Source organism: Leuciscus leuciscus, assembly GCF_965113295.1.
Source record: "Leuciscus leuciscus genome assembly, contig: SUPER_11_unloc_3, whole genome shotgun sequence".
In the NCBI taxonomy this organism is placed as follows: domain Eukaryota; kingdom Metazoa; phylum Chordata; class Actinopteri; order Cypriniformes; family Leuciscidae; genus Leuciscus; species Leuciscus leuciscus.
The window spans coordinates 521,596-536,689 of record NW_028118544.1 but is presented as its reverse complement, the minus strand read 5'-3'; the positions used below and the strand labels follow the sequence as shown (position 1 = coordinate 536,689).

At 36.6% G+C, this 15,094-nt stretch overlaps 1 protein-coding gene and 2 long non-coding RNA genes across 3 annotated transcripts in view; 2 read left to right on the top strand and 1 right to left on the bottom strand.

Moving 5' to 3' along the window:
• LOC309510152 (NACHT, LRR and PYD domains-containing protein 12-like) overlaps positions 1–15,094 on the bottom strand; it is a gene marked incomplete at its 3' end in the record, with an annotated part of 757,492 nt that overhangs the window by 263,991 nt on the left and 478,407 nt on the right. The gene's annotated exons all lie outside the window — the stretch shown is intronic.
• On the top strand, positions 294–1,095 carry LOC309510168. The gene is made up of 2 exons (XR_014210233.1): positions 294–392; positions 717–1,095. It is a non-coding gene; the product is annotated as an uncharacterized lncRNA (long non-coding RNA).
• LOC309510166 lies at positions 7,652–9,691 on the top strand. Its single transcript, XR_014210231.1, has 3 exons — positions 7,652–7,886; positions 8,155–8,463; positions 8,571–9,691. It is a non-coding gene; the product is annotated as an uncharacterized lncRNA (long non-coding RNA).

Sequence of the window (15,094 nt, the reverse complement as noted above, 5' to 3'; positions counted from 1 at the left end):
CAAAATTAACAGAGCATTTTGTGTTTATTTTCCCCAGAGGGTTAATAGCGTTTTGAAAAAATAAATCTGGATGGATTAATAGCGTTTTGGAAAAAAATCTGGATGGATTTATAGCGTTTTGGAAAAAAATCTGGATGTATTTATAGCGTTTTGAAAAAAATCTGGATGGATTAATAGCGTTTTGGAAAAAAATATGGATGTATTTATAGCGTTTTGAAAAAAATCTGGATGGATTAATAGCGTTTTGAAAAAAATCTGGATGGATTTATAGCGTTTTGAAAAAATAAATCTGGATGGATTAATAGCGTTTTGGAAAAAAATCTGGATGGATTTATAGCGTTTTGGAAAAAAATATGGATGGATTTATAGCGTTTTGGAAAAAAATATGGATGGTTTCATAGCGTTTTGAAAAAAATCTGGATGGATTAATAGCATTTTGAAAAAAAATATGGATTGATTTATAGCGTTTTGGAAAAAAATATGGATGGATTTATAGCGTTTTGGGAAAAAATATGGATGGATTTATAGCGTTTTGGAAAAAAATATGGATGGATTTATAGCGTTTTATAGCCAGGTTGTAAAAATACAGTATTGTGTATTGTGTCAATATGTCACCTCTAGTGTGTGGCCCGGCCCTTTGTTTATTTTTCTGTATTTGGCCCTCACTAAAAAAAGTTGTGAGTTGGACAGTGCTCGGCTTGTGTCTAGTGTTGAAGTTATTTGTTTATTAATGAAATACTGTTATTATAGTGTACAATTGCACTTTATTATTACACATTGTGTAGCTGTTCATTCTAAAGGTCCAGTCTGTCTTCTAATTTTTATGTAATTGTTACTCTTTGACATATTGAGTAAATCCTATGGACCAAGGCCTGTTGTGATATCTTGATTAATCCAAGTCCTATGGTAGAGTTCCCTCTTACTTGAATGTAGCTCACTCACTTGCCCTAACACACATGCACACTCACATACACCTACAGAACCTCTCCTGACTTTCTCTTTCTCGCTCTCTCTGGTTCTCTATCTCTCCCTCCCAGTGTTGAAATTAAGTTATAATTGCCTCATTAAATTGTGATTAAATATGTTATTAATTCATTTTGGAAAGATATTTCATGTCTTTACTTGTCACTTTACTTAACACTTAACACTGCTACAATTGAAGTTTGAAGCCGTGTTGGTAGTAAAAATATTGTGATGGTAGTAAAATAGGTAGTAAAAAGGTAGTAAATTCAATTTAAGAATCTCTGTATAAACCCTGATTTAATAAATGTGTTTAATAAAATATATCTATATTTAGATATGGCCCATATGATCTTTACCATTACAAGAACTGAGCCACATGTGCCAGAGTTGGCCAAATGAAGCCTGGAAATGTATGTTTTCTTTTTAATTAAAGATCAGATAAAATAAGAAAAATAACTTTAGCGTTGAATCGGAATCACCTCGTAATCGTGATAATAGTGAAATAAAATTACTATTAATATTGTGAAATAATATGTTGGGACATTTATGCAGGCATTAAGCAGAAGTCAGGTGGATAGCGTGAACAATTCCCATTACTTTAGATTTGTAACTTTACAGATAAGATTTGAATAGTAAAATGTAAGTTATATCATTATGTCATTGCTTAATTTTGACGTCAGAGATGGGTTTAATAGTTGTTTTCATTAGTTTTTTCTTCATTTCAGAAAAAGCTCCAGAACGTATGAAGAAACCTGGTCGTTTCCAGAAGCGCTGGAAGGGTTTTTTCAGCAGCTCAAGAAATGTTGTGGAGCCTTTTATTCCTCCAGCAGATCCTGTTCCTGAACCATCATCGTCACCTGGTTCAGATCACTCCGGCGTCAAGCCAAATAATGGTAAATCATTATTTCTCCATCATTATTTTAAACAGTATTATCTTGTTTTCCACTCAAAATAAGGCTTGTTTTTACAGAATATTAAAATTATTTCCCCCATTATAAAATTATTTTCTCGACCAGCACTGACATTTTTTAAATAAAACAATGGATCTAGCAACAGACACTTTACTGACTATAAGTAACTTTTCAACTACATGTCAACTTATTCTAACCCTACTAGGGCTGGGATAAACGATTATTTTTTAAACGATTAATCTAGCGATTATTTTTTCGATGCATCGATTAATCTAACGATTCATTTTTCCAGTCCGATTCGATTCGATTATCGATTATCTCCCCAATCCCCATTAATTGACTAATAGCAATTTATACATGTTAATTTACATATCTGAATGAAAATAACATGAATTCCTTAACATTGCAATATATGTTTATTGCTCTTAAAATTCCAAAATAAAAGACTATACAAGTGCACAGTAATGCATTCTTAGTCAGAGGTAGCATTCAATAAAACCTTAAAGCCTTGAAAACACATAGCTTACTGAAACAAGCTTACTGAACACATAGGGCCTAGCTTACTGAAAAAAAAGTTCTTCTTTCAGATGAAAATAACAACAACTTGATGTCTAGTATTCAATAAAAAAATAAAAAGGTCACCCAAAATACTTGTTTAGAGCAATTGAAAGAATACAGTAACCAATGTAAACTTGAGGGCTTTAAGCTAATACAGAGAGTGCTTTTCCAACAAAAAATAAATATAAATGAACAGTGGGAGCCAGCAGCCTGTCATGGCGTCCTTCCTGAACCAACAGAATTGAACATTTATGTTGAAAACGCATAGTCCTAGCTTACTGAAAAAAGTGCATATTTTAATTCTTCATTCACATAAAAATAACAACAACGTATAGTAATACACTCTGCCACTCACCTTTTTCTTAAAAAATAAATAAAAATACTAATAAAAAAAAGTACTTAACTAGAATTTAATAAATGGAACATTATTGTAAAGTGTTACCGATTTGTTATACACCGATTCAGACGCCTCGTGAGTTCAGTGTTGGACAGATCAGTTGTTTTAACCATTCATTGAAGTGAATCGGTTCAAATGAGTCATTAGTTCGCGAATCGGACGTGTCATTAGTGGACGTGTAGCCTACGGCAAGCGTTGTGTGATTATCCCGGCAGTTTATTTTTTACCACAATTCACACTCCGCGGTAATTCAAGAGAAAAAAATCTCCGAATGCTCCACGTGAAACTTTGGTCTTCCGCCCTTTTTCTATCGTGTCTAATGATTTTGATTAATATGCACGAGGGAGAGAGAGAGAGCAAGACAGCGCTCGTGTTGTTTGAAGACGGTGAGTGCGCGCGCGCGGCCGGCGCTCTCTCTCGTACTTATATGAGCCCTGTCAAGCGCAGTCAGTCATTCTATTCTACATCACTCACCGATCAAATAAGGCTTTGGCGGCCGCCCCCCAAAAAATTCAATGCAGGAAAACCCCTGGATGGATAGAATGATGGCCATCGCGTATCAGCGCACTTAAGGTACACACTGTGAAGTAATTTGCACACGTTTTTTAGAGAAATGAAAACAGGTCGACGAATCGACACGCATATTTTGCGTCTACGTATTTTTTGCATCGACGTCATCGATGACTTCGACGCGTTGTCCCAGCCCTAAACCCTACCAGTCTACTAATACTCTACTAATACTCTGAGAGTTAGTCGACATGTAGGTGCAATGTTACTTATAGACAACTGAATGTCTGTTGGAGGAGCATCACAATAAAGAGTTTGCAGATATTAAGCAGAGACTTTGTTACACTATTAAGATTTGAATAGTAAAATGTAAGTTATATCATTATGTCATTGCTTAATTTGACGTCAGAGATGGGTCTAATAGTTGTTTTCATTTGTTTTTTCTTCATTTCAGAAAAAGCTCCAGAATGTATCTTGGAGGATACGAAGGGTGTTTTCAGCAGCTCTTCCAGTGATGCTGTGACTGTTGTGGAGCCTTTTTTTCCTGAACCATCATCGTCACCTGGTTCAGATCACTCCGGCGTCAAGCCAAATAATGGTAAATCATTATTTCTCCATCATTATTTTAAACAGTATTATCTTGTTTTCCACTCAAAATAAGGCTTGTTTTTACAGAATATTAAAATGATTTCCCCCATTATAAAATTATTTTCTCGACCAGCGCTGACATTTTTTAAATAAAGTCTACTAATACTCTACTAATACTCTATTGAGAGTTAGTCGACATGTAGGTGCAGTGTTTCTGATAGACTTATAGAATGTCTTAAAGGGACCAAAATAAAGTGAAACCAAAGTAACAATTTGATGTGACCACTGACATTGATAATTAATATAATAAATAATAGTAAAAACAGTTTTTGATATCTGAAATGTTCCATCATCAGGCCGCTCCGGATCCCGGAGAACTGTTTCCACAGATTCCTCTCCGGGCATCACGCCATCCTCATCTTGGTCCCTCCCTGAGGCCCATGTCGAGAGAGGAAGTAGAGAGTCGTTGAATCTGTGCAGCCGAGGCTCGGACAGCGTCGAGGGGAGCAGGAGTGGCGATGGATCGGAGAGCCCAAGCGAAAAGGGTTTGTCCAGGTCCAACAGCCTCGAAGGGTTTCTGTGTCCTCCGCTGCCGGGTCAAGTTCCTGTCGAGCCAACAGAGACATCAACTGGCCGAACTGCTCAGGGTGCCGTGGAGGCTTCTCCTGTGAACGAGAGCTCAACAGGTGAGACTGAAACAAGGCTTGGCAGTGCAAAGTCTACAGATAGAGATTTAGCTATTTCATGCATAACTGAGTCAAGTTTTTAACACGTCCGATCACATTTACTGTTGCTCGACCAGCACTGATATTTTTCAAATAAAACAATGAATCTAGCAAGCTAATAATTGTCTCATATTTTTCTGTTTGTTTTTCAGAGTCCTTTGAGTCTCTCTATAACGTGGAACAGTTAATTGGATCCGGAGGATTTGGCAGAGTGTTCCTGGGAACACGCAAATTTGATGGCAAAAAGGTAAATCTTACTGAATTGCACAAACATTTTGCTCTTGCATGCATCAAAACACATTTAAAACAATTTACAGATGGTTTAATACTTAATACAAAGCCAGGTGCTTGAAAACTGTTACTGTTATTGAAACTGTTTTTTTTGTGCAGGTTGCCATCAAGCGGATGCTCAAGAGTGACAATTATCGTTATCTTTATATTGTAAGTTGGCCAAAACCTGAATGTGTATTGAGTTGTTTAAGTGCAGATTACTGTAGTTAATACACCCGTAGGAAGCATTAGGTATAAATGTGATCAACAAATAAGCCTAGAGGCACCAAATAACTTTGAGCTGAAAAGGCTCTTTTGAACGCATCTAAAAAGATCAAAGAATAGTACATTTCAAAATGATGTTTTCTTCAGATTTTTACCCAGCTAACCTTCTGTCTGCTTCTTCTCTCTAGCCTGGGAATCCCAAACCTCTCGTCACAGAAGTGGCGCTGCTGATGATGATGAGGCTAGAACCCATAAGCCCCTTCGTCATACAACTGTACGAGTGGTTTGAACATCCTAAAGAATTCACTCTGGTTATGGAGTATCCGGGGCACTGCGAGAGCTTGTTTGACATAATCTATCGTCAACCTTGGAGTGACTGGTTCTCACGGGTCGTCATGAGACAGGCTGTGCGGGCAGTGCTACACTGCATCCATCATGGTGTTTTCCATAGTGACATTCATCCACAGAATGTCCTGTTTGAGAAAGACACGCTAGATCTCAAGCTGATAGACTTTGGCTGCGGTCAGCTGTTTAGTAGTGAAGGCTACGAGAGAAACAGATACAGGGGTGAGCATTTTGGGAGTGTGGAAACCTGAAGGTAGTGACTTACAAATTTTTGGATGATGCTTTAAAAAAAAAGCTCAACAATGTGCAAATGTCTTCCTTACAGGAGTTCTGGATTACTGCCCACCTGAAGTCTTTACAGAACCTCGATTCCACGCCGTCCCTGCAAACGTCTGGTCTCTAGGAGTGGTGCTGTACGAGTTGTCAAACGCATGTCTTCCTTTTTGTAATAGAACGGAAATCACACAAGCCGAAGTTACATTTCAGAACCCCAACTTATCCAAACGTGAGTGAATAATGATGATAACATGGATAAACACACATAAAGCAAACGAGTTGTACAGAAAGTTAAAGGTTGTAGTGTGTCAGAATTTTTATATATACTGTAGCTCAACGTACACCGAGAGCATCGCTGTTTTCAAAAATGCCAGGTCACATGGTCATGACTAACCAGCTCTCTCCTTATTAAAATGTGTACAGACTGCAGGGATCTGATTGGACAGTGTCTAGCTCGCGATCCAGCTGAACGCCCCAGCTTAGAGCAGATGTTACAACATCAATGGTTTGTTCGTACACAACGCTAGATTGGAGAAGCTGAGGAGATTCACTCGATCAGTTTCAGGTGTGTGGAAGTGTAACAAGCAGAGTAGGATTATTATCTTTTGTCTTAAATTCTGCATTATTTGTAGTGAGATTTTCAAATTTGTGTTCATTGTAATGTTCTTGTTATAGTCAAATCACCTTCATTTATATAGCGCTTGATACTATATAATAATGGTAAATCATTATTTCTCCAACATTATTTTAAAAAGTATTATCTTGTTTTCCACTAAAAAATAAGGCTTGTTTTTACAGAATATTAAAATTATTTCCCCCATTATAATATTATTTTCTCGACCAGCGCTGACATTTTTTTAAATAAAACAATGGATCTAGCAACAGACACTCTACTGACTATAAGTAACTTTTCAACTACATGTCAACTTATTCTAACCCTCTACTAATACTCTACTAATACTCTAATGAGAGTTAGTCGACATGTAGGTGCAATGTTTCTTATAGACTTATAGAATGTCTTAAAGGGACCAAAATAAAGTGAAACCAAAGTAACAATTTGATGTGACCACTGACATTGATCATTAATATTATAAAAAAATAAATAAACAGTTTTTGATATCTGAAATGTTCCATCCTCAGGCCTCTCCAGATCCTGGAAAACTACTTCCACAGATTTTTCTCTGGGCATCACATCCGCCATCGCTGCACTGACGAGAATGTCTCCCAAGCGTTGGGCTGGATGTAATAATCCACATAGCCTCTCTCTATTTACTCCCGAAATCTGAACCGCTGAAGACGAGGTGGATTAAGTTTGTTTTTGAAGAAAATGCTCCCTCAACTCTACCAAAATTCGTTTATGTCTGCTCGAATCATTTTACACCGGACAGCTTTTTGAATGAGGCTCAGTATAAAGCAGGTTTTGCAAAAAAATGGCTCCTGAAGGATGTAGCAGTGCCAACTGTTCGTGATCCAGCTACACATCTAGAAGTATGTATTACGCGTTGGTTTTCCAAATTGCCTTTGAATTTGTCAAGTTCATAATAACATGTTAGACTTATAAAGTTTGTGATAGCATGTGATAGCACCATGAGTCCAGCTATGTTGTTATTTTTTTATCGCGCTGATAGTGGAATCTTTATTTGTTAAGGACAGCACATCAGAACAGAGCAGCCAAACCAGAGATGTTGCTTGCCAGACAGACGCAAAACCGCTGACCAAGTCTGTTGGTACTCAGTCATCAATGAAGACGTTTCATGTTCGCTACAGGAGTTCAGGTATGTTTATGTATTACATGATACTGCTTATACAGAGGACTTATAACTAGTCTTGTTACACAATAAGTGTCACATAACAGTAACACACAACTACTTTGTATATTACAGGTGTCCAGACGACAGATACAGTTTCAGACATTGACAGTTTGTCACCAGCAGCTGGTTTAATATTTAGGACCTCTACACCTATAAAGTGGCCATCAAAGAGACCTCGTGTGGAACTGGAGGAAGAGGATGACGAAGAAACCCTAATGGACACATCATCTGTAGTAGCACCTGAAGAGCAAGATTATACATTTGATCCAGCAGAGACGGACACAACTTTAACGGAGACAGCAGACATGTCGTAAGTTTCAAAACTGCATTTGTTTTAGAACAGGGGTGTCAAACTGAGTTCCTTGTTGGCCACAGCACTGCAGAGTTTACCTCTAATCATTATTAAACACACCTGAGGCAGCTAATCAACTCTCTAAGGCTCATTCAAAAAGTTCAAGTATGCCTGTTGATCCTTCTGGAACTGAGTTTAACACCCCTGGTTCAGAATTTTATTATTATTATATTTTGTTACTTTTGTATTTAATATTTGTTAACCAGTACGAGTTTTTGTTTCTTAGTGCTCAAGCAAAATGGCAAAATGAGACGCTAGATCGCCTGAGTGAAAGGGAAAGGGTCATCGTTGGAGGTGACATGAGGGCTGACTCACCAGGTACATAGTTGTAAATAAGAAGGATGCATGGATGCTCGGGTATTTTCCGGATCATGAAGCATAACATGCATAGGTAGTATCTAACTGAATTCAATGCACTCGTGGTAATAATGCTTTGTGTAATATTACTTTCAAAGGCCACTCTGCAAAGTTTGGAAGCTATACATTGATGGACCTTCAGACCAACACCGTTGTGGACACACCAGAGCTGGTTCAGGTGGGAGAGAAGAAATATCACTATTTAAAAAAATTACATTTTGAGAAGTTTAAAACTTCTGGTTTGTCTAAGTTGATTGTTTCGTTCCCTATACTTGTCTATTTCAGAGTAACGAAGTGGGAGGAAGCTACCACATGGAAAAAGGATTACAGAGGAGCCTTGCCCTGTTGGAAGCTCGTGGTGTTACTCTGGAGTGTATTGTAACTGACCGCCGAATTACAGGGGGTACTGGGGGGTACTATACCCCCCAATGAAGACCCAGTAGGGGACAGAAATATCAGTTTTGGGGGGGTCAGATAATTTTTCTGATATTGTGAAAAAATATAATTACAGTTACAATACAAGTCAACTCCTATTTTCACTGTAGGAACATTTTAATGTAAAGCGATTTCAGACACCCCTATTGTGGACCGTACCATTTTTAACCACCGTGGGTAGAAGCAACGGAGATAGAGAACGACTTCAACTTCTCAAGCAAGTGTCAACGTTGAATGACAAAACGCTAGTTTCATAAAGTATCATTCTTTTCAACATTCCTTATTTGTATATTCAAAAATATTTAAAATAATCTAATTTAATAGTTATAATTTTTTAATGTAAATGATTTAATTTTATTGGTAACAGCCTAGTGTCTAATTATTTTAATTGAATATATTTATCAAATTTAAGAATTTGAAATGAAAGATGGAGCATACATTTAATAAAATTAGGGGAAAATGCCCTTTATAAAGCTACAAAAAATGATTCTGAGTGTTTTCAAACAGTGATGTAATGAAACATTGACAATTTAAGCTTGAAGGGAGTAAAGCCTCTGTTTAGGCTATTAAGGAAATGTAATTTTGCCAAAAGAAGAACTTTTATTTTAAATAAATGTTCATTTTAAATCAGCCTACTTCAGTGTGATGTTACCATATTATCATGCTTAACACTAAGAATTTGAATAATTGTAATGTGATGATCAGATGCAGATCTAAATCAAAGAATATAGGCGGTTTGCGGGTGGATTTTTTATTTTTAAGGCGAGACACTACAGGTGAATAGGGTAAAATGTTTAAATAATAGATATCACCATGAAACTTCCTCAGTTGATTACTTACACAAGTATATAAAAAAAATGTATTACAAGTTTTAGAAATGTATATGTTTAATTATGCAAATTAGGCATTATCTCATTAAATATGTACGATTTTGCATATATTTTCGGTAGATAGATCTGAACATATGATAAAGCCAGATGCAAAATTATTTTATCATTTTGTTAGTCGAAGTGTAAATAACCTAAAATTAAAGTTATTAGTTGTAATTAATGCAATTTTTGTATCATTTCTTTCTCATAGGAACTCAGGCATTCTACAAGCTGGAGAAAGTGATGACAAACACGCGGATTTTGAAGGACATCACCAAACTAAGTCCACATCACCAGACTTCATCTTTGGAGTCATTTCATAGTGACATTCTACGGTTTGCCCCAAAAAATGTGGTGTTTGTCACGGTTCATAGATCCAATGTCTCTCTCTAGTCTCGTGCCTTGTTGTTTACATGTGTGTGAGTGTGTGTGTCCGGATCGTTACGGTTGATCAGTATCCAGCTGCAATCACTCATCATCACCAGCTGCCACTCATCTCATCTCCTAGAAATGCTCACCACTTTCTCATCTCCTTTGTCAGATCGTTGCATGAAGTCTCTGTGTTGTCTGATCCTGTTCCCGTGCCTCGTGTCCCGTCTTGAGTTCCTGTGTTCCGGTTTCGCGTCTTTGTTGGATTACGTTTCATGTCTGGATCACGTCATCACTCATCAGAGCACGCTGCACTTCATCCATCACTCCGTGTCTGACCATCAAAGTCCCTGTGCCACCGCCTGCATCACCCGGATTATTCATCATCATCATCATCATCATCATCATTGACTATTAAATAAAAGCTTTTTACTTGCACATTGTGTCCTCGTTTCTGACGTAACAGTGTTCCCATTTCTTGGAATGTTGTGCAGGTAATTTAACTGCTGTTAAAATAACTTTACATCACTATAGGCTATTTTCCTGAATTGTGTCTGTGCACTTGCAGACTAAACCTGGCTGCATTTTATTACAATGAAAATGCTGGTCGTGCACAAGCAACATCATCAACAGGATATAAATTTATAATTGCACAGAGTACCTAGATGACCTGCAGGACCTAATATTTGAGCATGTTTTTGTGGACCCTGCTCCATACATGGATGAGGTACTTAAGATACCCATACTATCAGACCTTTGTGCGGAGTATGAGCGGCCAGACAAGGAAGAGGTCATTTCCACCATGGTGTCCAGATTCAATCATCAGCTGGTAGGAAACCAACATATCTGCCCTGATCATCTGGAAACTCACGGCGAACCCTCATCACCACACAGCCTGGAAGTCCAGACCTAAATCTAACTCGCTGAGCAAATTCAACTTGTGCTCTCGCGAGAACTCTGGAATACCAGGGTAAGGTTCCATAGTCGGCTCGATAAATGTATGCATTCTGAAGAGAATACACGTTTAAACAAACAGGATCCAATCCAGGATGCTCAGTCATTATATATATAAAGATATTGGGAAGAATGTTGATAAAGCAAACCGGTTTGGTTACCATTGACTTCTACTACATGAAGGGGAAAAAACTGATTAATTATTATAATTATTATTTTATTTTATTTGTTTTTTTTTTGTGTTTGACAGAATAAAGTAATTGAGGTCTGGAACAACATGAGTGTTTGAGTGAATGATGATGAACTATCTCTTCAAGAGGGAAAAACTTTTTGTTTGCCTTGTCAGTTTATTTATTTGTATTTCAACCCTTAAAGAAATAAGCTACACATGTCAACAACAGCAATAGGAATAAAAATGATAAATAAATCATTTTTATTAATAATATCCAAAAAGAATAATTCCACCAAGTAATATTTCCTTATGTAACTGTAGACTGTTTGCTGTTGCCAGCAATTAAGCCACTATCAGTATAAACAGGCTTTTTTAATAAAGTTATAAACACTAAATTAATAAAACATCTGAGAGATTATGATAAAGTACAATTAAGACTAGTTTATGGACTTACATGAAAAGCATTTGAACTATATCTCATGACTTTACTGTCACCTTGTGTTCAGATTTGATGGAAGTATAATGTTTGGGGTTTCTTGACAGACTTCGCCATCAAGTGGACATGTGCAGGTACTGCAGGTTTCACTGGACTCTGGGTTGCAACGTTCCATAGGCCTACGTTTAGCGGCTTTAGATGCTCTCTGAAGCGCAGACAGAGGAGCGAAACATAACGATGTCTCTTGTCAAAAAAACTGCTTCTTTCAGCAGGTTATTTTCGCTATGTAATATGTATTGATTGAAAAAATGGAGAATAATAAAATTCGGATTTCAAACGCAACGCCGAGTTTATGAAACTCAAATTAAGATTATATTTACAGTGAATTTAGTTTTAACATTTAATTTTGTCTTTTGATGAGATTTACAAATATATATTCTTAGAGCCAAGAATTTCCATGGGAATAAATCCATATTAGCCTAATGTGCTAATTAATGTGTGTTGTCATTGACAAATAAATAAATATACAGTTTACATATCTATATAAAGAAAAATATTTCCAAAACAGTACGCACACACACACACACACACACACACACACACACACTGAAAAAAACGTTTTCATTCATCCAATTAAAAAAAATGTAGGGTTCACATCTATATTTTATAACTTGAGCCAATGAAAAATAAATAACTTGCCCTAACCAATATTTTCTATGTATTTTCTAAACCTTGGCACAAAGTATATTTTTCTTATTGAAGAAAGTCAATTAATTTAAATTCTGTTTTTGATCTAAACAAAAATATATAGATTTAATATAATAAAAAATCACATTTAAGAAATATGTATTAGACATTATTTGTTTTCTCCAATCAAATAGATATAGATTTAATTATACAATTATTTCTCATTTTTAAAAATACAAATTAATTGAAATGATTTATTTTAAACAAACAAAAAGATATGGATTTAATAAAACATGTTTACCATTAAGGAACATTTATTTAATCTTGTCCAAAATAATTAAAAAAAGAAAGAATTTTCATTACATAGATATTTATTAACTTATACATTACTTACACATATCCACAATTTCAGTACTCAAGTGTCAGATTTTCAACTTCTAAGAGCTGGCAAACATTGACCAGAAAACAACAGCCTTAACCGAGAACAATGCAGTGAATTAGGGAAATGTGACAATTTCTCAGTTTCATCACTACTAGAAATGCAGCTGTAGTCAGTATCTCACTATCTTCCTTTTTTTTTTTTTTTTTTATCTATCTCTTGTTCTTCAAAGTATGTACTGTGACACGTCCACCCAGTTACCTTTACACGCACACATGCACACACGCACACACGCACACACACAAACGCACGCATCTGTCAGTTCCTGACTGTATTGGTTTTGTTTTGGTTGTTTGTTTGTTTGTTTATTTGTTTTCCCTGTTTGTGATCCCAATTTATGTACATCTTGCAATAAAAATAAAAAAATAAAAAAAAGATTCTCACTATCTCTGTCCTCGTTGTATTTTATGATGCTACAAATGATATCCAACTGTAAAAAAAAAACATTGTTGAAAAGTCAAAAATTGGAATGGAAGTACAGAGTTGTTGCTATACACCGTCCCATTTCATCTCATTGGTGTAAACTGGCAGCTTTCAGAACGCTGCAGCACGTAGCATTGCGTAGAACGTGCACAAATTTTTGTGCAAAACATTTTTTTCTGTGCTCCAAATATTGTTTACTGCATCACTTTATATATTCATTAAGTATTATTGATTTGAAAAGTTTTAATATCATAATATTTAGAAAATGCATTAACGTTATCCCGTATGACATTTTGACTGCGGTGTCGTCACATGATTCTCAGTTAAACCGCTTAAAATACATTGTTTAAAATTGAGATTTTAGTAATAAGTAAAAAACACCCCCATAAAGATAATAACTACTTTGATGTGCAGTTTTAACCTTTTTGAATTTTTTATCAGTTGAAAACCTTATTTGTCACTGGCCCAGATATTCACAAGAAATACAGTTAATAACCAGTAATAGTTATATTAAGACTAGTGAGACAAGTGATAATGATATAATTTACGTTAATACTTATCATATGATATTATGAGCCTATAATATAGGCTACAAGACATAGGCCTACTATATATTACATATAATATATAGCCTATTAAAATACGTATGAAGTGTCTAAAAATGTATGTTTACTATAATAAAGTACCTGGAATAAACTTCTGGCATTTTTGGTTGATGTTATAGCGCACACAGTTGTTTCCGCACGGAAATATGATGGTTTGCTCATCAAAATACAACAAATTATTCCTCACTCCTGTCCGCAATCCGAATATATAATGAGACTGTGCCACTACAGTAGCCATCTTGACAAAATTATTAGCTAACAGTTTGTAGAAAAATACTATTTAAACGAGTTGTCTGGTTTGTTTGACGTTGAAATCTTGTTGAAATCTGTTTAACGCTGCAGTAGTGACTGGTCGAGATATGTGTTTAATGCCCGTGCGCTGGCTTCGCCGAGTAACCTTGAAATTGTACATTCGTCGAAAAACAAATATTTCTTAGTTGAGCTCTTAATGAAAAATATTTATATTTAACAATGTTTTGAACGAAAAAAATATTACCTGCAAAATAAAACAAATAATGGTAAAATGAATTGAAACTAAGACAAATGTTTTATTGGATGAGGTTGAAAACCTTTTATTAATGTGTACATGCATTCATATAAATCATGTACAATTTCAATTAAATATTTGAAATGACACAACATTTAGCAAATATGCTACATAAATAGTCAATTTGGTAGCAACTGGGTGGTTGCTGTGGGGAACACGGTGGAGCAAGTGTTCTCTGTGGGATCTTGGCAGGCACAGACACTCCCTTTTGGATATTCTTCTGCCTCTGCTGCTTAGGGATCCTGAGGTTTGCGGAAGACACAAGCACTGGTGCATTTTGCAAATGCTGCCTCAGCAGCTCAGGGTTTTTAGGATTTCTCCTCTTGGAGATCTTGTCTGGCATTGGTGCTTCATGTGAGGAGCATGTGAGCACCTTTGAGGAAGCCACTGGTGCCCTCTGTAGTGACTGGATGGGTGTGGGTGTTTCTAAAGCGGCCTTTTTCAGATGTTTAGTCAAATATTCGGGGATCCTGAGTTTTCCTCTTTTTTGGGACCCTATGGGCACAGGTGCTCCCTTTGGGCACGCAGCAGGCACAGGTGCTCCCTTTGGAGATGCAGCAGGCACAGGTGCTCGCTTTGGGGACACAACAGGCACAGGTGCTTCCTTTGGAGATGCAGCAGGCACAGGTGCTCGCTTTGGGGACACAACAGGCACAGGTGCTTCCTTTGGAGATGCAGCAGGCACAGGTGCTCGCTTTGGGGACACAACAGGCACAGGTGCTGAGTGCTGAGCTTTCTCCAATGTATCACCGAAGACCAGGGATGAGGTGAGATCCTCTTTTTTAGCACTGGGAGAGTTCTGCTGCCTCCACTGCTTCGTTGTCTTCAGTTCTCCCCCCTTATATTTCCCATCTGAGAAGCCCGAGTGCTGGG